Source organism: Hyperolius riggenbachi, chromosome 9 (genome assembly GCF_040937935.1).
Source record: "Hyperolius riggenbachi isolate aHypRig1 chromosome 9, aHypRig1.pri, whole genome shotgun sequence".
NCBI classification, from domain to species: Eukaryota; Metazoa; Chordata; class Amphibia; order Anura; family Hyperoliidae; genus Hyperolius; species Hyperolius riggenbachi.
In genome coordinates this window covers 227,022,077-227,049,109 of record NC_090654.1, presented here as the reverse complement: position 1 = coordinate 227,049,109, position 27,033 = coordinate 227,022,077, and the positions used below count along the sequence as shown (strand labels likewise).

The 27,033-nt window shown below is 43.2% G+C and overlaps 1 protein-coding gene across 1 annotated transcript in view; it reads left to right on the top strand.

The window, feature by feature from the left end:
- MAP3K9 (mitogen-activated protein kinase kinase kinase 9) overlaps window positions 1-27,033 on the top strand; it is an 88,385-nt gene that overhangs the window by 30,115 nt on the left and 31,237 nt on the right. The gene's annotated exons all lie outside the window — the stretch shown is intronic.

Sequence of the window (27,033 nt, the reverse complement as noted above, 5' to 3'; positions counted from 1 at the left end):
CCCTCCAAATCATCCTGCCTTCCCCCACCCCAGTAAAAACGCATGCTTAGTTCAATACGTATTTACACAGTTTAACTGTTTTCTTTTGAAATCACATAACTGATATACATGTACTGATTTGGATATACACCGATACGTGCCTTTTTCATCCCCAGTTGTGTACTCCTGTCACATTTTGCCTGATGAAGCGAGTATGAACCTGCGAAACGCGTTGCAATTAACCCCTGGAGTGTACCAATAAATGTCCTTTATTTTGAATACACAGCTTGTTGTGTCTGCTTATAGGAGGTAAGCCCACCACTGCCTCCCAAGCTATTTTAAACATTTTAATTACTGTTTTTATCCTTTTGGTGCCTCTCTTTCTTCCAACACGTTTAATATCCACCCTTGGTGGAGTGGGATACCCCTTACTTTTTCTTTGAGTCTACAGAGAGCGACTTCTTATTCCTGAGTGGGGACAGGACAATATCCTCACCTGCCTATACAGTGGTTGCCTGGAGGTAACCCTGGTTTGTGAGTATTATTTTACTCGTTTCAATTATATCAATTTGCCTGAACGTACTACACTATACTGGGCTCTCGGTTCTTTCTTTTACATATATCCTCACATGGTTGAACTCTCAAAACAGCTGTCTGGTCTCTGCACACAGTGGGCAGATATCATCACTCATGTGAAAGTATGGAATTGGCAGAAAGACTGGGCAAAGCTGCAGAGAAGACCATGCTATAGTTTTTGTTGTGTTTGTCTGTGCACTGAAATTCACGGTTATGCACTCCAGTAACTTCCTATAAGGAGTTGGTAATTAAGTGGTAATAATGTGTGTGGAGATAAAATGCATCCCTGCAGATGTGTGCAGATTTACTGGTAAGCCTTGAGCCAGTGACAAAGAAAAGAATTTGGGTACATCATGAATACCAAACAGTATGCTGTTGTCACGGTTTTAAACAGGTTGGTATTGTTACTGCCTTCACAAAGGAATCCTGAGTCGAATAGGCAGAGAGGGACCCAGCGGTCGGGCGTAAGAAGATATGGGAAACTTCTTGACTTTCTTATGCTAGGCATACACGGCTCGTTTTTATATTATCAATCGAGCCACTGATGGCTCGATTGATAATATCCGATGTGTCCGATCACCGAGCGGGATTGATACCGCGCTCGATCCCCGCAGGCGGACAATGGAAGAAACGAAGCGCAGATAAGGAAGTGCCCGCGGGGACGAGCGGAAATCGATCCGCGGGGACGCCTCGGCATCGAGCCGGCGGCTCGATTTCGGCACATAAACGTGCCATGTATGCCCAGCATTGGAGACTTCCCACCACTGAGGTAAGTATCTTTTTTTTTTTTATTTTAATTCGCTTCAGGATTGTGGATGGAGGCGGAAGTGGAGGACTAACAACCTATAACTTAGAATAAAAGATGCTTCATAGACCATTTCTAAAAATGATCCTGTTATGTATCCATATTTGTATTCTGAAACAGGAAAGTTTAGTGAAAGCCCAAATACTACTTTTATTCTGGATCATGGTGTAAATCAAAATTGCTGTGAAGCTGTGCTATTCAACTCAGTTTGCTTCCATGTGATCAGTGCTGACCACATACCTTCCGGTTATTCCTGCTTTTAAGTCCTGTAGCAGAGCAGGTAGCATGAGTCAACAGAGTTGAGCAGCGATCATGGGTGAGACATCAGTCAGGCTGAACTGTGATGCATTATATATTACTACTACTATATTTGAACTTCTCTCAAAGAAAATGACCGCGCTCAAAACTGGATCAAAAAACGCCTCCCATCTGTCAAACTCATATATATCTTCGGCAAGGCATCTGCCGAGGATATATATGAGATTGACAGATGGGAGGCGTGTTTCCAAACTGGAGGGAGGTGTTTGGGGCTTATAGGAGCTGATTAGCGTAATGATGTCAGCCCCTGATTAGTCATTTACGTGACGAAACGCGTTGGGCGGAGCTACATCCCATGTGACCAGCTGTCGGGAAGTAGAATGCAGGTGGCTGGGATCTGAGGCGGCAAGCGTATAAACGGGACTCGGGACTGATACTTCGCTATTTGTACAATGCCTTTTGACCTAGGTCTTTTGTGAGTGCAATTTGTGAACTTTTTATCTATGTTTTATTAAACAATTTTACGCTATGAGAAGCCTTTTAGTTGTAGTGCCTATGTGACCTTCCAATGCAGAAGTGGTTTATCATATGACTGTTTGACTGTGCAGTGGTCTGTGTAACCCAGGCATGGGCAAACTTGGCCCTCCAGCTGTTAAGGAACTACAAGTCCCACAATGCATTGCAGGAGTCTGACAACCACTGTCATGACTCATAAAGGCAAATGCATTGTGGGACTTGTAGTTCCGTAACAACTGGAGGGTCGAGTTTTCCCATGCCTGGTGTAACCCCATATGTTATTGAACCCTACCTCCGGATCTGTGGAGGCCTCAGAGGGTGAGTGTGGGTGTAACAGACACAGAGGTGATTACGGGAAGTGGAGAGTGCACACTGGAGTGGTGACGGATAACTGTTCTGGAGTTGATTATGCTATGTACTTTCCTTGTTCTCTTTACATGTGACCTGTTGGCTGAATAGAAAGAGACTGGTCCAGATTTTGGGGGACATCAACAGTGTTTCTGCTTGTTTGGACTTACCTGGAGTATTTCCAATTGGTGATGTGTGACTTTCTCTTTTTTGATCCAGTTTTGAGCACGGTCATTTTCTTTGAGTGACTCTTCGCAATTTAAGTTTGCTGTGACAAGGGCACCACGTTTGTATCAATTGTTTTATCCATTTTATTTTTTGTTATATTTAAACTTTGCTGCACTTGCAGTGGCTGTATGAAAAGATGGAGAGATCGAGGCAAGAAACAACATACGTGGTTTCATTAGTATTTGTTTTTGAAGCTGTGGCTGTGGATTCCTATGTGTGGACACACTACTGTCACTATATATTCAATGTGTGGGCATTGATTTGCTGGCTGTTCTATAAGCATTTTGATGCTGAAGAATGTTTACTGAAGACTGAGACATCATGCAGTGTCACTAATCACTCATTGCTGAAATGAATGGGCGTTTTTTATTATAGGAGTATAGAATTATATGAACATTAGGCTGGTACCGCAACAGCTTTATTCACACAGTGAGAGTGCAGTGTGTGCTTTACTCTCTTGTGTTATTGCATTATAGGAAATTACACTCCCATTACAGTAGCGCCCGTTATTACATTATCTTCATTATAAGTGAGAATTTTACATTAGGAGCATCTAAAGCAGAGTCTAGAGGACGCTGCACAAACTGGCTTAAATCACCAATAGGACAGCACCGTATTAACATTTCAGCGATTCCCCCTCACAGATGGCTAAGGCTTATTTATACTAGAAAAACCAACAAACTCCTAGATTAGGAAATAGCCATACTTGGCGCTGTCTAAGAAAGGGATAGCTGGAGATTCCATGCAAGCTTTAAAAAAAATGAGGGGGGAGAGGATGAGGTTTATTTTATGAGCTTTGTAAAGTGGAATTGAACATGCATTTTTAAAATGTTTTATTTTGTATAAAAAATGCAAAATTAAAGCAAACGCGCACTGTGCTTTATTTCCATCCCTGACTCCATCCCTGTACTTGTGTACATGGCTAACTGACACAGCAGGAGTAGAATATCTGCAGAAGCTGCTGGATCCATGGCAAAGGGTTCTGCCTGGTTCCTCTGATACTGGGTAAGGGGTGGGGGGAGGGGGTTACTATTAGTCAGCACAGTAACTCCGTTCATATTCTGAACAAGTACTCTAAGACCAAACTGCAGCTCTATTCTAATAATAATAATAATAGGAGAACAGATCTTACTGATGTCAGCAAAGGGATAATTCAGCCTGTTTATGCTCTGTTTCATAGAGGCATACACTGTTAAGGTGGCCACTAACTGTTCAATTTCTAGCGAAAAATCGTTCGAGCGATCAGAAATTCTGATCGGACGAAAAATCGTTCACTACACCATCAACTAACCAATCTTTGCTTCCTATCTATCACGACCACCAAGAAAATCCAAATTTTCATTCGACGAAAATTCATTCGGGCGACATTTTTTTCACTCGTTCATAATCGATTGTGTCCACCAATGGAGATTATTTACAACCAATCCGATCAGAATTTCTGATCGCTCGAACGATTTTTCGCTAGAAATTGGACCGTTAGTGGCCAGCTTTAGATGAGACATAAGATTCCATATAAACATCAAATCAAATGATGGGGGTTCTGCATAGATTGTACTGCATCAGGCAGAACAAAGCTAGTGGCTGCAGCAATGAGATCAATATTAGACAAGAGTTCTGTGGAAATCTTGTCTAATATCTAATGGTCCAGAGTAGTGCAAGATTGCTATGTGGAAGATTTCAATAGTTTACCTGATCTACCACAAATTGAATAGTGTATGGCCACCATTAGTCGTAGCTGTGGACGTTCAGAGCAGGAAATTTTGAATCGGGATGAATTCATTTATCGGTTAAGGCTTATTTAGAGTGAATGCAAAGCAGCACATTAAATGAGCAGAAGTGCTCTGTCGCTATCTGTCTTGCATCCGCTCCACCGTCATCGGCCCGCCATCATCCGTCGCTGCCACGCAAATATGCGTTCCCTAGTTCCGCCGCTGCTGACTCCTCCACTTGGTCCCGAAACTGTTACACAGACCAGACCCCAGGAGCATGGGGCTCCCAGTGGGATTAAAATAGACCTATTCTCCCTAGCAAATTGGTCAACCATGAACCAATGAGAATCCTCCCTGTTTCTGAGGATTCCTTTTGCAATCCAGTGGGGATCCCGATGCTTGTGCTTGGCACTGATCTATTTACCAGAACCGAGCAGACGAGACAGAAGCAGCAGAACCTGGGGCGTGTGAGTATTTGCGTGGTGGTGACTAGAGCAGATATGGCCTCGAGCCTAGTGAGGATGGACAGGTTCATTCTCATTGAGTTCAATTGCCTCTGTGTGCCTGGTGCTTTGCGTTCTATTCTGGATAAATGTGGCTTTTTTTTTGACAAGTGGAAGCAGATTCTATTTTTATTAATCGGATCCGCTTCCTGCGTTTAATGGAGGTGCAGAAAATATACCAAACGGGTAAGTTTTCTGCATACGTGGGAACCGAGCCTTAAAGTGGACCTGAACTCTTGCACTGGACACAAGGAAAACATAAGAGAAATGTACCCTGTATGTATTTAAAGAGTTTAGCCTGTGCAATTCCCCCTCATTTGTGTCTAATCACTAGTTGTATTTAGATCTCCCCCCGTGTCACATGACTGCCTATGGCAGATAAGCCCATTTGAAAGCACAGGCTGTAATCAATATGTCTGCTTCCATGAATCAGGAAGTAGAAACTGTGCAGATTTATTTTAGGATTTGTATCGGCTGTAACAAAGAAATGTTTTTAGTTTAAAGGTTATTATGCTGTTTATCTTTTTAGAGCAGAGAGGAGTTCTGAGTTCAGGTCTGCTTTAACTTGAAAGAGTAAGCTTTCTTCAGACTCTATTCCTACTTTAAAGTGTATTTGCACCACAATAGAGGCATGATTCTTAATTCAAGACATCTTTGTCATTCTCCAGTCCTTTTCCTGTATGCAGTTGGAGACCCAAAACTTGGGCTAACACTGAAGAAACGCTGAAGAGACGTTAAGCCTTATACACAAGCTAGATATGGAAACTATCTTTTGTGGTCACCTTTAGTGACAATTTACCCGTGATCACAATACAAATGTGCTGTTGGGCAGAGAGCTAAGCAGCTACAGTTGTGTGAGGATTTCTAGACCCGGTGAATTGTTGAGTTTGAAGCTACCAGCATATATCCACTACACTACAACTGTATATAGGCCTTAAATGGTGCATGTCTTCAAGCAACAGAAGAATAGTAGTTCCCCCACCCCCTCCCCCCCCCCAGTTTTTTTGGGTTTAAAGACCAGCTGAAAAACTTGGGCATGTCGAGGTAAGGGGTGTTGATAGAATACATTCACATATGTTCATTATCAACGTTGTTGGATTCTTGCCAATTATTGCGACCAAAAGCCGCATCTACACACGTAGATGCGGCCGCGATGCTCCTTATCAATTGAGCCGCTGATGCGGCTCGATTGATAAGATCCGACAGGACGGATCTTAGCACCACCGATTCCCTGCTCGCTCCCCGCGAGGGGACAATTGCAGGGAATCGAGCGGCAGATGAGCGGCACGGGGACGAGCGGGAATCGAGCGGGTATTGATTCCCGCGCACGCGCGCCGAGCGGGGACGCGGCGGGCACGCGGAAGAGGCGATCCGGCGGCTAATCGAGCCGCCGGATCGCCACAATCTCTCCCCGTGTAGACGGGGCTTAAAGTCCCAACCTTTACAATTCTTATGAGCAATGGATAGAAGTCATAACAGCAGTGCTATGAATGACTGTTGTATCAGACATGACACTATGAATGAGGAGTTTGTGCCATGGATGGTGACTGCTCTTCCGCTGTCACCATGCACAGCACAAATCCGTTCTAGTATGGTCTGAGCCTATCAGTATTTTCTGGCAATTTTCTCACCAGCAGTGTGTGGCTAGTAAGATTATGCCCAGTGTATTTTGGGCCACACCCCTCACAGTTGCATTGTCTTCACTACTATATAGGCTCCAGTATTAGTTCACATTAGTGTGTTCTTTGTTGGGGTTTGTAATAAGGTTAGATGCCTTCAGCTACTGCTGACCTTACTAATCCTCTAGGATTACAAAATTAGCAGTACCTGAGGGCTTCTGACCTTATGAACTTTGAACCTCTTATCATGTCACTCAGTGTGACAAGTACATGACCTAGAAAGTGGGCTCACATTTGTCAGTATCTGACATTTAACACTAAATGAGTGTGTTTGTGAACATGACCTAGCCACAAAAAGTTTAGCATAATCTTCTATATTGTAAGCTTCTTCTTTAAATTATTTTTATTCTGTTTAACCGTTTTCTAATAATGGGGACAAGATAGACCAATTATACAGTTTCTGTTGTCTTTCTCCCCTTCCTTTAGGATTCATTCGTTCTTTTCTCTGCCTTTCTATCTCTTATTCCATGTTTAGAGCCCAGATCTTGTTGAAGTTTCTGCTTGGATAGGTATTCTATCATTTCTGCCAAACTTATGCTTAGAGGTCAATAGCATTAAAGTATATACACCTCCCTTCCTTATATTCCTTTTCTCCCCTGCTATCTTTATTTATGCAGTGGTACCAGAATGCATATTTTCATGTGTCTGAGGATGTCCGGATCCTGGAGTCTTTGGTAAGAAGTAGTCACTACTGTTCATGGGCAATGGGTGCCAATTGGTCTTGAGTTGGTGTATTGCCATGAAGGGCAGGTTTACAAAGCAGCCAGGTATGATGGGAATGGGTTAAGGGCCTTTGCATACTATACTTCAATGCATCTCAATACTGTAACAGATAGATAGTAGTGGAGAGTTTCTACTACACGCAGATTAGATGCAGAAAAACTGACTCCAATGAATGCCTATGGGAAAATCTGCATCTGAAAAATTGCGTTTATTAGAAACAGGCCCATAGGCATTCATTGGAGTCAGTTTTTCGGCATCCAATCTGCGTGTAGTGGAAACAGGCCCTAACAGAATCATTGCTATCTTTTGGCTCACAACAACCCTTTTTTAACAATGAACTTTTCCAGTGATGGTTGCTTTTGCCCACTTTTGAGAATTTCATGGAAATGTACAGTCCCTACACTATGGCTGCCATATTTCTTTCCTTTTAAGCAATTCCAGTTGACTAATACTTTTGGCCATAGACCCTGAACAAGCCTGCAGCATATCAGGTATTTCTGAAATTGTCAGATTTGACAAGATTGGCTGCATGCTTGTTTCAGGTGTGATTCAGACACTGCTTCAGCCAAATAGATCACCAGGGCTGTCAGGCAACTTTTATTGTTTAAAAGGAAATACATATGGCAACCTCCATATTCTGCTCACTTCAGTTGTCACAGAATGCTGCTGTACACGTGGATGCGACGAGGAGACATGTAGCTGGCCAGCTTTGAGGGGGTCACCACTTCTGGCTGCAGGGCTGCGGAAGGACAGCATGGGCACAGGATACGATACAATACAATACAATAACATTTCTATAGCGCTTTTCTCCCATGGGATGCACCAGGTAAGTTGAACTGCTTTTTTTTTTTTTTTTTTTTTTTAATAGACTTTAAGTGAACCCAGGGTGAGAGTTATATGGAGGCTGCCATATTTATCTCCTGTTAAGCAATGCCAGTTGCCTGGCTGTCCTGCTGATCATCTGCCTCTAATACTTTCATCCCTTGACGCTGAACAAGTATGCAGCAGATCAGATGTTTCTGAGCTTATTGTCAGATAAGCTGCATGCTCGTTTCTCGTCTACTTCAGACACTGCTGCAGCCAAATAGAGCAGCAGGGCTGCCAACCAACTGGTATTGTTTACAAATAATTTAATATGGCATCCTCTATATCACTCTTACCTCAGGTTCACTTTAAGATTTCCTTTAAGTAAAATCCTGCAACATCAAAGGAAACCATTGGCTCAGTTGTGACGACGTGACGCACAAATACATTCTTTGCTTGTATATCAAGATGGTGCTTGTGTATCGAGTCAAGATTTCCTAAAAAATGTTTTGCTTGTCTTGCAAAGCACTTTTGAACCATGGTACTGTATATACTCTAGTACAGTGATGGCTAACCTTGGCACTCCAGCTGTGACAAAACTACAAATCCCATCATGCCTCTGCCTCCCTGAGTTATACTTAGAGCTGTCAGAGTATTGCAATGCCTCATGGGATTTGTAGTTCCACCACAGCTGGAGTGCCAAGGTTAGCCATCACTGCTCTAATATAAGTCTAGAAATGTAGGTCTGATTCACTTCATAAAAGTATAGGGGTCGACTTATACAAGAGTCACGGGAAACACTGAGCACACTGAGTTACATGTGGTCTAATAGTGACATTCCCATTTGCAGTGAATAAAAAATCCAGCGTAAGACGTTTGAATATTGGAATCGACTTACATGAGGTCGACTTGTATTCGAGTATATACTGTACTTGCAATCCAAGGTTTTACTGTACAGTCCTGGCCAAAAGTTTTGAGAGGGTCAAAATATTAGTTTTCACAAAGTTTGCTGCTAAACTGCTTTTAGATCTTTGTTTCAGTTGTTTATGTGATGTACTGAAATATAATTATAAGCACTTCATACGTTTCAAAGGCTTTTAACCTCCTTGCCGGTCTAAAAAATCCGGCAAGGAGGCAGCGCGGCACTTTCTAAATTTTTTTTTATTTTTTAAATTATGTAGCGAGCCCAGGGCTCGCTACATGATAGCCGCTGAGCGGCGACATCCCCCCACCCACTCCGATCGCCTTCGGCGATCAGAGTATGCAGGGCTTCCCCGGTCGCCATGGCGACGGGGCGGGATGACGTCACCAACGTCATGGACGCCGGGACGTCACAGGGAATCCCGATCCGCCCCTCAGCGCTGCCTGGCACTGATTGGCCAGGCAGCGCAGGGGTCTGGGGCGGGGGGGAGCGACTTGGCGCGGCGGATTGCGGCGGATCGGCGGCGAGCGGTGGCGATCGGAAGTTACAAGCAGCTAGCAAAGTGCTAGCTGCTTGCAACAAAAAAAAAATTATGCAAATCGGCCCAGCGGGGCCTGAGAAATCCTCCTGCGCAGGTTACCCCGAGCTGAGCTCGGGATAACCGGCAAGGAGGTTAAAGGATACCCGAACTGAAATGTGACATGATGAGATAGACATGGGTATGTACAGTGTCTAGCACACAAATAGCTATGCTGTGTTCCTTTTCTTTTTTCTCTGCCTGAAAGAGTTAAATATCAGGTATGTAAGTGGCTGACTCAGTCAGGAAGTGAATACAGTGTGACCCTCACTGATAAGAAATCCCCCTTTTTTACCTCTTTCTTGCTTTCAGAGGCCATTTTCTGCTAGGAAAGTGTTTTATAGTTGGAATTTCTTATCCGTGAGGGTCAAACTGTAGTCACTTCCTGTCAGGACTGAGTCAGCCACTTGCATCCCTGATATTTAACTCTTTCAGGCAGAGAAAGGAAAAAAAAACACTGCATAGTCATTTGTGTGCTTGGCACTGTACATACACATGTCTATCTCATCATGTCACATGTCAGTTCGGGTATCCTTTAAGGACAATTAGATGAGATTTATGCAAAGAGTCAGTATTTGCAGTGTTGGCCCTTTTTTTTCAGGACCTCTGCAATTCAACTGGGCATGCTCTCAATCAACTTCTGGGCCAAATCCTGACTGATAGCAACCCATTCTTTTATAATCACTTCTTTGAGTTTCTCAGAATTAGTTGGTTTTTGTTTGTCCACCAACTTGAGGAATGACCACAAGTTCTCAATTGGATTAAGATCTGGGGAGTTTCCAGGCCATGGACCCAAAATTTCAACGTTTTGGTCCCTGACCCACTTTATCCTTTTTGCCTTATGACATGGTGCTCTATCGTGCTGGAAAATTCATTGTTCTTCACCAAACTGCTGTTGAATTGTTGGAAGAAGTTGCTGTTGGAGGGTGTTTTGGTACCATTCTTTATTCATGGCTGTGTTTTTTGTGAGTGAGCCCACTCTCTTATATGAGAAGCAACCCCACACATGAATGGTCTCAGGATGCTTTACTGTTGGCATGACACAGGATTGATGGTAGTGTTCACCAAAAACTTAAGCACCAACTTTTTTAATTTCCAATATTTTTGACAGTCTCAACTTTTGGCCAGGACTGTAGTAATGTAAAATTAGAAGCCGCATCATTGCTTTCTCTATTATAGGTCTGCATCCTAATCCATTTTACAGTGACAATTCATGGGACACTGTTTAAATAAATGCCAATTAAGGTGCTCAGAGGAACAATGAAATGGCCCTAACAGTAGCTCATACAAAATAGCGCTAAGTGACTTCAAAAGCTCCTATTCCTTTCATTTACTGCCTGACCACATTATTATAGAAGCTTGCGGAGCTTGACAAATTAATGCCCTGGAGCAGAAAATGCTTTCACACAAAAATAATGCCTGTGTATAGCAAAAACAACAATCAGCGGGGAGTTTTCTATTCCTTCAAAAGCAGAGATCAGCACTAAGGTACTTTCCTATATCCTAAAGCACAAGCTAATCTGAAGTCCTGAAACTGCAGCAGTAAATGACTGATTTACCTATCCTGGCTTGCATACATACATGCCTTACAGTTGCTGAAAATGGGAACCAAAATAAGGTTGTTTTACCCAAGAGGTGTTTTTGTATTTTGCCTTCTTGATTTCTTTAGATGTCACCTTTTGTCGAAAATCGATTGTCCATGAGTGTTGAACTATCTGAAACGTAGTTTAAGGGCTAAGACATGTTGGCCAGCGTTTTGTGATGTGTTTGAATTTTGAATAACACATTTCTATTGACTAAATGCAACGCCACAGAATATATTGGCGCTTTATAAATCAATAATAATATTGCAGCAAAATCAATTATGGTATTTTTGCCATGGTTTTCATTCAAGTCAATAGGAATGCCTTTTTCAAAAAACAAAAGCATTGACAAGAGGCAGTGTGTCTCACCTAAGTTGTGGGTCGAATTTGTTTATTAAGTAGCTTAACTATAGCGACTGTGAGAGGCCTGCTCCTCCCCCTTCTGCAGAGTAGCACAGTGGAGCAGTTTAAAGGGGAACTTCAGCCTAAACAAACATACTGTCATTAAGTTACATTAGTTATGTTAATTAGAATAGATAGGCAATATAATTTTTTTACCCACCCTGTTTTAAAAGAACAGGCAAATGTTTGTGATTCATGGGGGCTGCCATCTTTGTCATGGGGGCAGCCATCTTTTTGGTTGAAAGGAGGTGACAAGGAGCAGAAGACACAGTTCCAACTGTCCTGTGTCCTGATCACCCCTCCCAGCTGCACACGCTAGGCTTCAAATGTCAAATTCAAAATGTCAAAAAAAAAATGTGCACCAAAACAGCAGAACGAGAGCAACAACATCAGAAATCCCATCATGCTTTGCACAGCATCAGGGGAAAAAAGCCCGGGCAGTTTTCTTCTGTGCAGCTAAAAATGAGGCTTGTATAAGAGAAACAAAGTTCTGATGCTGTTAAACCGTTAAATAAACACCAGGCCTTTTCAGTGCTGCTGAGTCGATTTTTAGTCCGGAGGTTCACTTTAATATTTACCTGCTCCAGTGCTGCTTCGGGTCTCTTCTGATCCTCCTGACAGCCACATGCTCTACGCAGCATACATCAGGCTTCTGAGGCATGTCACATGATTGGGAGAAGGCGGTATGGAGGCACCAAGCATGCAACTGACATGAACAGAAGAGACATGACACATCACTGGAGCAAGTAAATATTACACTGCTCCTCTGCACTACTCTGTGGAGAGAAGGGGGGTCTACTAGTCACTAGTCACCAGATCTGGGGCATTCCTGTTGGTTTTTGCTGTAACCGGCTCAGTCTGACAGTTATTCAACTACAAACACTGTCACTGGTGTTCTCTGGTTGGGAAGGCAGTGCACTGTTCTTTTATTGCTTACATTTTCTGTGAGGGAGGGGCACAGGAAATGTCAAGAAGGGTCTTCATTACGCCCGGGGGCCTTGAGTTTGGCACCTGTGATCTAGAGGATGGGAGCAGAGGACTGACAGGAACAGGAAATAATGCCTTCCCACCAGCATAATCGCATGACCCTCCATGTAATACAGCTTTTGCATGGGCATACAGCAACCAGCAAGGTGGTACCTCTCTGTTCTTATCATCAGGACTGTGGAGTCGAGGAGTCAGAGCAATTTTGGGTTCCTGGAGTTGGATGATTTTTGTACCGACTCCACAGCCCTGCTAATCATAATGTGACAAAGTGGTGCTCCCTTTACAATAATGAAAAATTCAATGCTTCATTGATTTTGAGTGAAGAAAAGAGGCACATAGTTATTAACACTATACATTTTGTTTGGTAGCTATAGTTAATTTTGTCAATTCATTGACTGGTCTTTCAGCTGTGACTCTTCCCCAAAGCTGCCGAGTGTCCAGGAGTAAAGCAGTAGGATATCAGCAGGATTTCCTCTGATTTATCCTGGAGATGTGTTTGATGGACACTTCTAGGGTTGGTGAGATGGGAAATCTGGTCAGTTTTCTGCACCCTTTCAAGGCTTTCACGCTGCAACACACGTGCTCTGAAATGAGTAATCTTCTCTGGCAGATACAATAAACCGCTAATATTTGGAAGTCTCCCATTTCATTGCATCTCAAATGTATTTTATTATAATCATAATCGCCTCCAAAATGTTGCAGGACTTGCATTTGCTTTTGGGAAAACAATCACATCGCTCTAGTGTGAACTAGCCCATAGAAAGACATTAGCCAAGCACTTTTTGAAAATCTAGTGCTTTTAGGTCCCTTTGTATCCCTATGGGGAAGTCCATACTTCCTATGTTGTGGTACGGCTGCGCCTAATATAACGCTAGCGCAGAACTACGTTACAGTGCATGATCCGCAGTGATCTGCGTTGGCCCAGAAGTCATGGTAGTCCATGGCGACATGGGGTTTTTAAAAAAAAAAAAGTCGGCAGCGCACATGCGTGGAAGCATATTTTAACAATCCGCTTCCATGCACTTTCACGTACCCGAAGCAGGAAGTGACCGCAAGCGCGCATCACTTCTTCCTGCTCAGAAGATTGCCAGACGGAACACCGTGTACTAAATCAGTGTTCCCTGAAGACCTGTTTTTGGCGATGCTACCGTCAGTTGCTCTGAAGCTCTGTTGGTGAGAACCAGCCATGAAACAAACGTGGTCAGACTTTGGTTAAGTTCCATACCAATGGGAGAAAAAATCGCACAAAATGAACAATGAAAGACATGTGACAAACTACAGATTTCGATGAACGTTTTGTGAAGATTTTTGGGCATTTTGAGCAACTGTCTTGATGGATCACATTGGCATCTAAACGATCTTACCTCCTGCATCCGTCATTTTTAACGATTCTATCATTGACATTCTTCGTATGGTCTATTGCCGCTGTTCACATCCTACCGCTGAACATTTTTATTAGAAAGATTGTGGAAACTTCATTCATCAACTGTTTGCAACTATTGAGTCTTGCAGTCGGCACTTAGGTTTAGAGCATCTCTACATACCTATTCTGGATTTGTGACTTTATTACAGGAAAAGAGCAGGCAGAACAGCTGGGCAACTGACATTGCTTGAAAGGAAATATCTGTGATAGCTTCTATAACCCTCTCTGTACTTTGCTCTCTATAGGGCCACATTGATGTCTGCATTTCTGCTAACACTGGACATTACTTCACTAGCTTTATAAGTAAACGGATCCATAACTTCATTTTCCAAATATTAGATGTACTAGAAGTCGTAGCAATGTATTTTACTCTATATTCTAATGTAATTGTATTCATTATACATGTGAAGTTATAATATTCTGCAGAATGCATCTTGACACAATGTGAGAAACAGAGTGGAAGACTAAGTAGTATTTGTGCTGTGGTCTCAGCGTAAGATAATTGATGCTCACAATGTATTTGTAGTAGCTGATGACTCCTGCACATTCAGCAGGATTCAATACAAACTGCAGCCTGAATTATTTAAAGCTAGGCTCTGGATGAGTTTGAATTTCGGCTTCTGGTTTTGTGAGAATGGGCATTATTCACAAAGCTTTTTACCTCTTTTCCTCAGTTTTCACCGTATCTATGTTACATTTTTAAGCTTCCAAAGAGCTAAAATATAATTAAGGTAAGAAAAGTAAGATTGATATGAAGTTATGTAGGAACAACTTACTTTGAGGAGTGATTATTTTGCTTGTAAATGTGCTAAAAGGTTATTTTTATTAAATCGGTGATAAATTAACTCATGTGTGTGAAGTTTTGTGAATAGAGCCCAATGTGCTAAAGGTTTTTATTCTTGAATCACTTGCACGCCCAATTCCAAGAGAAAAAAAAAAATCTGGGAAGCGGTATAAAATAGAAACAGAAGGTGATTGATTTGCAAATCATGTAATCTCCATGTTTAATGCCTTAGTCCAGACTCCTTTTTTATGCCTATGGTCATAAAATTAGTGTCAATTAGAAATGTATATGCTTTTGTTCATTACAAGGCTGCGCTTCTTACAATACATTTTAAAACACTTGACTGGCTTGCTCCTGTAGTTTCTTCATGTCAGGAGGGTGGGAATTGCTTCTTTAAAACAGAGTAGATCTATTGTCCTTGCCTACCTTTTGCCTATCGAGACAGACTAAACATGCATTAGATGAAACTCTGCCAAGGGGGCAGTTAACCACCGCCTGTGCTAAGAAACTAGCATGTGTACAGCGGTTTCCTAATCCTTTCTGACTCCTCGACCAGTAATTAGCCTGGTGGATGGATTCGGCCGAGTGCAAGCCGAGAGCATTGTCCTCCCCACTCACCCCGCCCACTGCATGACATCACTCCTGGGCCGCTCTGTCAGCCCCCCACCCCACCTCTCTGCATTGCAACAGAACGTGTGGCTAGCCTGCAGACTAGCCATGTGCCTGTACAGTTTTGGTGCTGCAATGTTGCCTGAGAGTTCGTGTTGAGATCCCTGCTAGGCAGCATGGCTCGTACATTTGTACAAGGCAAAACTGTTAGTAGTCAGCACTGCAATCCAATTCCTTCACTGGTGTGTAAAAAGCATTTAGGAAGATGGTACACATGGGGCTCCAGAAGTGATTCAAAAGAAAAATACCTGGCAGGTTATTATGTATATTAGAGGATTCATTCAATGTTACATTTAGTGATTTTGCTTGACTTGTTAAATTTAGAGTGAAATTGCTGTTTAAAAATATTTAGGAATGGAGAAGACCAGTTGATGTAGTTTTGAAAAATATGTCCCCTTTTTTTGTGATGTTGGAATTTAGCTACTCCAATAGTTTGGGGTCCCCTTTATCTGATTTTTTGTAATGCACCAAATATTTTTAATGTTTGTCAAGTCTGGACTGCAGGCAGGGCGGTTTATCACTGTTTTCTATGGAACCATGGCATTGTAATGCATATTTGTGTTGCTTAATAAGCAGGATAAGGAAATGATTCACACTCCACACCTACATAGACATGTTAAAATTAAGCAATACGTGTAAACAGATAATTAACAATTCATTAGTATCAAGCAATGCAATGCTGAATGTAGTTTAGCATTGTTTGATGAACTTCCCTGAAAAATGTCTTAGTGATAGCGTACATTGCTTCAAAACCTGTATAGGATGTGGTGTCCATCATTTTCTTAAAGAATCTTGGTGTGTTGGATCACAGGGCAGTTTTTCGTTGTTTCAGTCCATCTTAAAGGATACATAAGGTGATATAATCCTATAAAGCTTTACCTACCTGGGGCTTCTTTCTCCCTCTAGAAGTGTCTCTGGTCCTTCACTGCAGTTCGGTCGTTCTCCAGGGTCCTGCTGTCAGCCCTGCATGCGTGCCTCTCATGATCACACTCCCGTATCCAGGAGCACGATCACGAGGCGCATGTACAGAAGCTACTGACCTGGCAGTCACTACGGGGTTGACGGCGGGACCCTGGAGGAAGAAGGAACTGCAGCGAGTCACAAGAGAGACTTCTAGGAGCTGGAAGAAGCCCCAGGTAAGTAAAGCTTTATATGATTGTCACCTAGTGTATCCTTTTAATGAGCTCAGGCCCAGTGAAGGTGGCAGGGTTTCTTGATCATGTTAATGTACTTTTTTCCCCTTTGTATGTCAGTTTTTTTATTTTTTATACTTTTATGTAAGTCTCTCTTTCTCCTAAGTTTTTTTTTTTTTTTTTTTTCTCCTAGCTGACATTTTCACACTAAAATGCCTTTTTGAAGAGTCTGAAGCCTTATAAAGTTGCTCTTTTTATTTAACATTTATCTTCTGCACTATCACCATAGCTAAAACGCTGCATCCCCCAAGGCAGAATGCTGTAATTAAACCCACTAAATCCCACAGCAAAATGCAGGGATTGCTTCCTGGTAGAGGCAGAGCTTAGGGCTGTAGCTCTGCCTCTACTCGCGTCAATCCCTGATGAATGCTGCCTCTCCCCGCCCCACTGTCTTCTTTCATCGAGAGGGGCGGAAAACAGTGGAGGATTGACTCTAATGGAACCAGAGCTACAGCGCTAAGCTCTGCCTCCCCAGGCAGCACAATCCATGACTTTGAAAGCTGTGGATTTTTGCCCCGGGATTTGGGGGGTTTAAGTACAGTGTTCTGCCGCGGGGATGCAGCGTTTTAGCTATGGTGATAGTGCAGAAGATAAATGTTAAATAAAAAGATTTTTAGAAGGCTTCAGACTCTTTAAACCACCAGCAAGCAACAAAATAACTGGGATAATTTTTACAGTAATTTTTCATCTAGGTTTGATACTTTTTCAATTGCAGAATGCTAAAAAGTTATTTTCAACAGGGGGATCAAAAATTATCTCCTAGAGGAAAATGTTGAAGAAAAAATGAATTGATTAGTGGCCAATATGTTTATTCAGCAGAAAGGCGATGTGACAGAACATGTAGGATCAATAAATGAAACATCTTCACAGGTGGTGTCAAAACATAACACTACATCATTACAGCAAGAAAACACTGAATGTTTCCTCCCAAATTTTCCAACATTACTCAATGAAGCAATAACGTGAACTCCTGAATGTATGGCAGAGTTTAGAGTGTACTTGTAGTGAAAAAAGTGCAGCAAATGGGTACTTTCCCTAGAAGTAGAGGGACTAGGCAGGGGCTTTCCCCGTTCCCTCCTCCTTGCCGTCTGGTGCAGGGACACCTGAGGCACATCCAGAGGGCTTGGCCTCACTGTGCAGCAGATCGCTCATGGCGTGGCTTTTTCTGCCAAGCCTGAGCAGGACCCCCTGGCTACTTTGCAGGCGCAAGTCGTCCTGCACCTGTGCTTGTTTGCATACGGTGTGTGGCTGTGAGATTCTGAGGGTCCGACCGCTGGATAAGTGGTTGGGAGGAGGACATGGGGGGGCCTCTAGAGGTTCCAGAGGCTTCCCTCTATTGAGTTTATAACCTGTATACCAGGGTTCAGGAACCTTTTTGTCTGAGAGAGTCATAAACGCCACATATTTTAATAAGTAATTCTGTGAGAGCCATACAATATGTTTCATCCTGGGACAGTAGGGCTCACGGTCTGGTTGCCATGGTGATGTGCATACAGTTGATCTGACGATCTTCAACTTCTCTTGGGTTTCAGCAACATCAGCAATTTCCCCGAGAGCCAGACAGGTGAAATACCGACTAACAGCTTGTACAATTAGCTAGCTGACTTGGGGGTTGATTCACTTTGTAGGACGAGATCCCCGCACTTTGGCCCAATAGGCTGCCCGTCAAGTGACAGGCAGCCTATTGGGCCAATCAAAGTGCAGGGATCTCGTTATACAAAATCACTGTACCTGACAGGGTCCAGAGTGGGACAATTGGAGCAGCCGTTCGTTTTGGGGTAGCGCGAGTAAGTTAGTGGTGCATGCTACAGCAGTAGTGTGTACTACTTTGTAAATTTTACTTGGGCTGCCACACTAAGCTGTGCTGCTTGATCAGTGTATCTTAGAGAATCAACCCCTGACTTGTCTGTGATCCAGATGTAGCCATCAAAAGAGTCACATCTGGCTCCCGAGAAATAGGTTCCCTACCCCTGCTTTAGACCTTCGAATCTTATTGGTTTGCTTTAAACTTGATTTTTGTGGATACAGCCATTTTCAGCAGGCAGTGTTTTTTTTCAGAAGAGTGCCTAAGCCCCATACAGTGATTCTTACTACAGAATCCAGTGTTTTAATGCAGTGCAGAAGCCATCCAATATTGATGTAAGCCTTTTCTCTTGCATAGAGAGATATTTTATTGGCATGTACCCCTTTTAATACCCTGTACTCACCAAGTACCCCCCCAACATAGTAAACCTCACATGTAGGGCTGCTCAAATCCGGATTCGGGAGAAACCCGGATAGTTGCTATCCGGATATCTCCCTGTAAACCTGTGCGGGGGGGTCAAGCCTACCTGTCTGACGTCTTCTTCGTCCGTCCCTGGCGCCTCCCACGATGCGGTCCAAGCGGCGGTCACGTGACTACAGACACTTCCTCCTTCCAGGTTGAAGGAGGAAGTGTTTGTAGTCACGTGATGCACGTGGACCGCATTGTGGGAGGCGCCAGGGACAGACGACGAAGACGTCAGACAGGTAGGCTTGACCCCCCCGCCCACCCCGCTCAGGTTTACTGGGAGGTATCCGGATAGCAACTATCCGGGTTTCTCCCGGATCCGGATTTGAGCAGCCCTACTCACAAGTACCCCTTAACAAATAAATGTTTGTTCGTAGTATTTAATAATTGGTTCTAAACAATTTCCAAGCATTTACCATTGCTTTTAAAACACAAATTTTGTGTTGTTTAACCACTTAAGGGATCACAGGGTTACACCCCCATGTGACCAGGTTTTTTTTTTTTTACAATTCAGCCCTCTGCAACTTTAACAGTGTGCTGCACGGCCATACAACTTGTCACTCAAATGATGAATCTTGGCTCCTTTTCTTCCCACCAGCAAAGCTTTCTGTTGTTGGGCTGTGATCTATTTATTTATTATTATTTTTTTTTAAGTAATTTAATGGTATTTTATTTTTAAATATGTCTATTCACCCCCCCCCCCCCCCCCCGAGGTCCATTCAGAGCGATAGACATCAGCCTATGAAAGAGGATTGCATGGCGAGCCGCTCCAGGGGACAGCCAAGTGACAGGGCTGTCCCCAGTACAGAGCTGCGGTAGATCGCTCCGTCACACAAGTGCGCGCGATACCCGCTAATCTCCTCCCCCAGGACTTGACGCCAATTGGCGTTAGGCGGTCCTGGGGGAGCCACCTTCCTGATACCTATCGGTGTTAGGCGGTCGAGAAGGGGTTAAATAAAACTTTATACAAAACTTTTAATTTCACATTGTAAAATACACTCCTAGTAGGAGAGCAGAATCTTCAGCCCTGGTTTATGTCAATATCATAATAATATATACCGTATGTCAAATATTGTCAAAATTATTTGAAGTATTGACTTGCTTGCTGGTGGTTTGAAGGGAATTTTTTGGCAAGTTGTGAAAATATCACCTAGGAGAAAACTCAGGAGAAAAAGTGAATTGCATATGGGCCTTGGTGTCCATAATATTTCTGCTATAGCTTCAGCATTGCTCCTTCCAATGAACAAGCAGGATTAGGACCTCCAGACTCAAAATGAAAATCCGACAGCCTGCAAGTAAAAAGTTCTATTTACCTGAGAAGTCTTGTCCCGCGATGCCGTCCAAAGTCCCTGTTTCACCCGACTTCCGGCGCCTGGCCCCGCCTCCTCTCTCTCTCCGCAGAGAAAAACGCCAAGCTATTTACCATAGTAAATAGCTTGGCGTTTTTCTCTGCGGAGAGAGAGAGGAGGCGGGGCCAGGCGCCGGAAGTCGGGTGAAGCAGGGACTTTGGGGCGGTATCTGGGGACAAGACTTCTCGGGTAAATAGAACTTTACTTGCAGGCTGCCGGATTTTCATTTTGACTGGAGGTCCTCTCTAAGGATTGACTGATTGGATCTTCTTGTAAGGGACTCTCAAAAGTCATCTCCTGCACCTCATTTGAAGGCATCCATTCTTGGCTGTAAATTAAGAGATGCACTGTTAGGAAACCACCTGCCCTCGTTTGCTGCTTCTGAATCCCTGGATCGGAAATACTGTCACAAGTCAATAAAAACTTGGCAAGGCAATATGTATAGCACCAAGTGCCACAAATAAATGTCCGTATGCTTTACTGAGGGAGCTTATGCCGACTGGCTAACACATTCAGCTTTATGCAGCTGACACTGGTACTGCTGTTCTCTGCTTATATCTTTTGCATAAATCTCTGTCATATATGTTATCTCCAGTCTTGCCTCTGGCCAGAAAGTCTGTCATGCTCATCATGTGTCAACACAGACATGTCAGTATCATGTCTAGCCTTCAGGCGAATTTATTTACATAACACTATTAGTTGTTCAGTATTCTGCAGTAGGGCAACACACAATGCTGATAGGACACAAATAAAATAATAAAACAATGGAGTAAAGCATGTATTTGATTTTAGTAATTAGTAAGATTCCTTTCATATAAGGAATACTTTGGGTCTTTTGATATCTTCTCTGTAGATACTGGGATGTACATTATATTGCATTCATTCATTCTATTATGGGAGGTTTTGTGAAATGCAGGGTTAATTGCTGACACAGCATGTCCAGCACAGGAAGTCTGCCCTTAGCAGATAATGGGCTTCCTCAGGAAAAGCTTTATGCTAAAATTACTGGTAAGCAGTAGCAAATCCCTTGTCTTTAGCATTGCAGTCACTATAAACAACAAACTCAAGACAGTCATAGAAAGGAGATCCCCAAGCAGCTTATGGATAAGCAAGTTACATAAAGCACAGCGTCTGTATAGGAGCAGAGGGGATGCAGTATGCTTTATCTTTGGGAAGAACATTAGAAACCACCAGAAATTGTGCTGAAACTGAGGAAATGCTGTGGCCTTTTCTTGTCTGTTACACATTGATGCAAATGAATATTTAATGTAATCGCACTGTATTCCCTGAATGATGGAGAAATCAGTGTGGCAGATTTTTGTCTCATAGGTTGCCATATTTATTTATTTTTAAACCATACCACTTGCCTGGCAGTTGATCTATTTGGCTACAGTAGTGTCTAGATCACACACCTGAAGCAAGTATGCAGCTAATCCAGTCAAATTTTAGTCAAACTGTGGATTCGGTGGAAACGGGCCCTAACTTGGGATCTTAGCATGCGATCTGTCGTGACGGCTGTTATTGCAATGTGACACTAAGCGACGTTCACGCAGTCGTCTGCCTGTACCCACGTCATGATATCGCGGAAACGACTGCTCGGCGTTCAAAAAATCTTCAGGAAAATCGCGGCGTGGGCCCAAGCTTATCTCTTTTGCAGTTTCCCTCACTAATGTCCAGTCATGTGTCCTGGGACCCCACACAATTCCCAGGAATTCATCTAGTCTCTTGTAGTCAGTAGAGCAGGTCACTACATTCCATTTGTAGCAGCAGAACAAAAGCCTGGATCACATGTACTTCTAGCCTGCTGGGCTTGTGGGAAAGATAAGGCCAGAATAACACAGAGCTCTGTGTTTCTGAAAGCAACATTTTACAGCCAACAAAGCCACAGATACATGCAAATACAGTGCGATTCTGTCTTCAGTGCTGTGAAACCATGTTCTCTAGCTAAAGAAACACTATAGTCATTTAAAGGTACCATGGATCTCAATCTAAAAGCACAGAAAATCTCTAGAGAAATCATTACACTTTCAGCATTAGTTATAGGAAGCATAGCCAGTGGGGCAGAGTAAATGCTATATCAAATTATTCATTCATTCAGCCAAATATACAGAGGGGATTCATAGTACTTTTAGATTTATTTTACTTTTTTTTTTTTTTTTTATATAGATTTTGTAAATGGTCACCATTTACAAAATCTATTAAAAAAAAAAGTAAAATAAATCTACTCAAAACTGTAAAAATGCACCTTTATTTCCAAATAAAATATTGGCGCCATACGTTGTACTAGGGAAATATTTGAAACGTTGCAGGACAAATGGGCAAATAAAATGTGGGTTTTATCCACAATAGCGTGTTTTATTTGAAAACTATAATGACTGAAAACTGAGAAATGTTTTTTTTTTCTTATTTCCTCTAAAATGCAGTTAGAATAAAATAATACTTAGTAAAAAGTACAACCAAAAGAAAACCTAATTGGTGGTGAAAACAAGCTGTAGATCATTTCAGTGTGAAATGTACTGATAAAGTTGTTGGCAGATGAATGGACGCAGTGCTGAAATGTGAAAGTTGCTGTGTTTTTTAAAGGGAACCTTTAAAGGGGAACTGAAAAGAGAGAGGTATATGGAGGCTGCCATGTTGATTTCTTTTTATGCAATACCAGTTGCCTGGCAGCCCTGCTGATCCTCTGCCTCTAATACTATTAGTTATAGCCCCTGAACAAACATGCAGCAGATCAGGTGTTTCAGACTTTAAAGTCAGATCTGACAAGATTAGCTGCATGCTTGTTTCTGGTGTTATTCAGATACTACTGCAGAAAACGCGACCAGCAGGGCTGCCAGGCAACTGGTATTAATTAAAAGAAAATAAATATGGCAGCCTCCGTATACCTCTTACTTCAGTTCCCCTTTAACTGAACCTGAAAAAAAAGTTTCACTTACCTGGGGCTTCCACCATCCCCCTGCAGATATCCTGTCGCACGCCATCACTCACTGATCATCTGGGCCCCCGTGGCCTTAGTTTAGCTTTCAACAGTGCGCTTGCGCGGCCCTGGCCGCGCTCCCGTGCCTGTTGCCGTCTTGTGCCTGCGCAGTACCCAAACTACGCACATAGTAAAGAAGGTAAGCTCGCCGCATACATACATTTTAATTACTTTTGCACATGTAGCTGGAGGGGTAGTGGGGACGGGGGACCCAGGTGAGGGAGGGTGGGTGTCCCCCCTCCCTGCCGACCGCTGTCACCTCCATCCTGGCTGCATCACCCTCCACTTCGGCGGCCCCCTCCCTGGGCATACGTTTCCACGGACTGAAAACGTATGCTCCAAACATATTAAAAAAACAAAAACAGAGGGGGAAAAACAAACCGGACCCGTTTCAAACAGATCCGATCTGTCACGGACCTAGTGTGGACAGTGTGAACTGGACAAGTGTGGACAGAGCCTTAGGCTTGGTCCACACTTTTCCATTTGCAGATCGTATCTGTTTCAAATGGATCAGTTTTTCTAAAAACTGATACAAAACTGATCAGTTTTTCAAAATGTTGTCCAGTCCTTTTGTAGCATAAGTTTCTAGTCCGTTCAAACATATGTGTTGTAGAGGTACAGACTAACCAGCAAGCGCATGGTGAACCAGAACTCATTGGAGTGTGTGAGGGGATGTGTGTTTCTATTGGATAAGAGATGATATTGAGGGGAGGAGCAAGCAGTAGGCAATCCATTTTTGCCTCTTGTTTTGTGTGTAAAGGTTCTCTGTGTAGAGGACGATCCGTTTTTGTGTAGCCTTTCACTACCCCTCCATGTGTCCGGGGCCCGTGAAAAACCTGCAAATCCAGAATCTCTGTTCAGTTTTTCAAAACGGATTCTGCAGATCCATTTTTAAAGTGTGTGAAGACGGCCACTGTTTTAATCACTTAAGGGCCAGGGGTGTTTTGCAGGATCTGTGCTGCGTGGGCTCTCCAGCCCACAGCACAGATCAGGATTTAGCTAGGGCGATCAGACTTACCCCTTTTTTTCCCCACTAGGGGGGTGTCATGCTGGAGGGGACTGATCGCCACGGGATTGCTGCGCTTTGCGGGGGGGACTCTTCAAAGCCCCCCTCCGCAGCGTTTTCGGCGCTCCCTGCCTTCCCGTCCCTCCCTCTTCCTCCATGGGCTGCGCAGGACGGATATCCGTCCTGCGCATTGAAGGATAGGCTTCAGCCTATCATATGCTGGCGATCCCCGGCCAATCAGAGGCCGGGGATCGCCGATCTACGTCACGGCGCTGCTGCGCAGCAGCGCCGTATGATGTAAACAGCGGGGATTTCTTCCCCGCGTGTTTACATTTTGCCGGCGAGCCGCGATCAGCGGCTCTCCGGTTGTTCACGGAGACACCCTCTGTGAACTGACGTGAAAAGGCCGCTCGATCCATGGGAAACCACTTAAGACCTGCCGACGCCTATGGGCGTTAGCTGGTCGGTATCTGTGGCTCCAGTTTTGATACGGGCCAAAAAGCGAAGCCACGGATACGTTTTTAAACATGTGGGAACCGACCCTAATTCCCATGTAATCAAATTTCACATTTTCAGGCTGGTCGTATTGGTGGGTTGTTCTTAAGTCCGGCGTTAGTAAGTCAGGGACTACATGTATTGTCGCATCTTCAAGTCTCAATGATAATGATGATGAAGCTCCCAGATATTTGTCACCTCCCAGGGGAATGAATTCCTCTTACCCATTCTCATAAAGCATGAAATGTTAAAGTGGACCTGAACTCTTGCACCGGGTAGAAGGAAAACAGAGAGAAATGCACCCTGTATGTATTTAGAGAGTTTAGCCTGTCTAATTCACCTTCATCTGTGACTAATCACAAGTTGTAATTTGATCTCTCAGTTGTGTCTTTTCCGGAAACTCTGCATTCCTCAGTAGAGCAGCTAATTTGTAAACATAGGATGTTAACCTGTAGACACCCTGCATATTTATTGCAGGATTTGTATCGGCTGTAACAAAGAGATGGTTTTTTAAAGGTTATTATGCTGTTGCTTATAGAGCAGAGGGGGAAAGCTCTGAGCTCAGGTCCACTTTAAGGGCTGGAACCCACAGGAGCGCTTTTGGCAGTGTTTTGGCAGCACTGCGATACGCTAGCAGTTTGCCAAAACGCTGGGCTAATGTTAATGGATGGGGCAACTTCCACAGGAGCGTTTGCGTTTCCCAGAAACGCAAACGCAGGACCTGCAGCATTTTGGGAGCGTTAGCGCTTCAATGTAAAGTATTGAAACGCTAGCAGAAACACTCAGCAAAACCTAAACTGAGCGGTTTTGCTAGCGTTTTGCGGTTCAGCACACTGTAACAAAATTAAAAATAATTCACAGGACCAATCAGGATAAAAACGCAAAACGCTAGGCACCCGCTGGGGAAAAAAATACAATGTTGCAAAACACAACCCAAAACGCGCATGAATCCGCTTGCAAACCGCTCAGACAAAACGCTAGCGGTTGCGTTTTGCGTTTGCGGTTTTCAGTGGGTTCCAGGCCTAACTGTACAAACACCTTGATAAAGTGCTGTGAGAAATGAATAGTAATGCATCGGCAATAAAGAAATAAAGTTCTATACACAAATAATTCAAATTTGAATCACTAGTGTTAGTAATGAGACTTGGAAATTGTTTAGTAGGTGTGCTTAGTAGTAGTAGGACAGAAAAGTGGATGAACTGCCATCTGCTGGTCATGTTTATATTATTTTTCATAGACCTCTGCATTCATATTTGACAATATGTTTTTGTTTTATATAAAAGGCACCATTTATGATTAAAATGGCATGTTTGCAAATTAGCACTATACAGTGGAGGAAATAATTATTTGACTCCTCACTGATTTTGTAAGTTTGTCCAATGACAAAGAAATGAAAAGTCTCAGAACAGTATCATTTCAATGGTAGGTTTATTTTAACAGTGGCAGATAGCACATCAAAAGGAAAATCGAAAAAATAACCTTAAATAAAAGATAGCAACTGATTTGCATTTCATTGAGTGAAATAAGTTTTTGAATCCCTACCAACCATTAAGAGTTCTGGCTCCCACAGAGTGGTTAGACACTTCTACTCAATTAGTCACCCTCATTAAGGACACCTGTCTTAACTAGTCACCTGTATAAAAGACACCTGTCCACAGAATCAATCAATCAAGCAGACTCCAAACTCTCCAACATCGGAAAGACCAAAGAGCTGTCCAAGGATGTCAGAGACAAAATTGTAGACCTGCACAAGGCTGGAATGGGCTACAAAACCATTAACAAGAAGCTGGGAGAGAAGGTGACAACTGTTGGTGCGATTGTTCGAAAATGGAAGGAGCACAAAATGACCATCAATCGACCTCGCTCTGGGGCTCCACGCAAGATCTCACCTCGTGGGGTGTCAATGGTTCTGAGAAAGGTGAAAAAGCATCCTAGAACTACACGGGAGGAGTTAGTGAATGACCTCAAATTAGCAGGGACCACAGTCACCAAGAAAACCATTGGAAACACATTACACCGCAATGGATTAAAATCCTGCAGGGCTCGCAAGGTCCCTGTGCTCAAGAAGGCACATGTGCAGGCCCGTCTGAAGTTTGCCAATGAACACCTGAATGATTCTGTGAGTGACTGGGAGAAGGTGCTGTGGTCTGATGAGACCAAAATAGAGCTCTTTGGCATTAACTCAACTCGCTGTGTTTGAAGGAAGAAAAATGCTGCCCATGACCCCCAAAACACCGTCCACACCGTCAAGCATGGGGGTGGAAACATT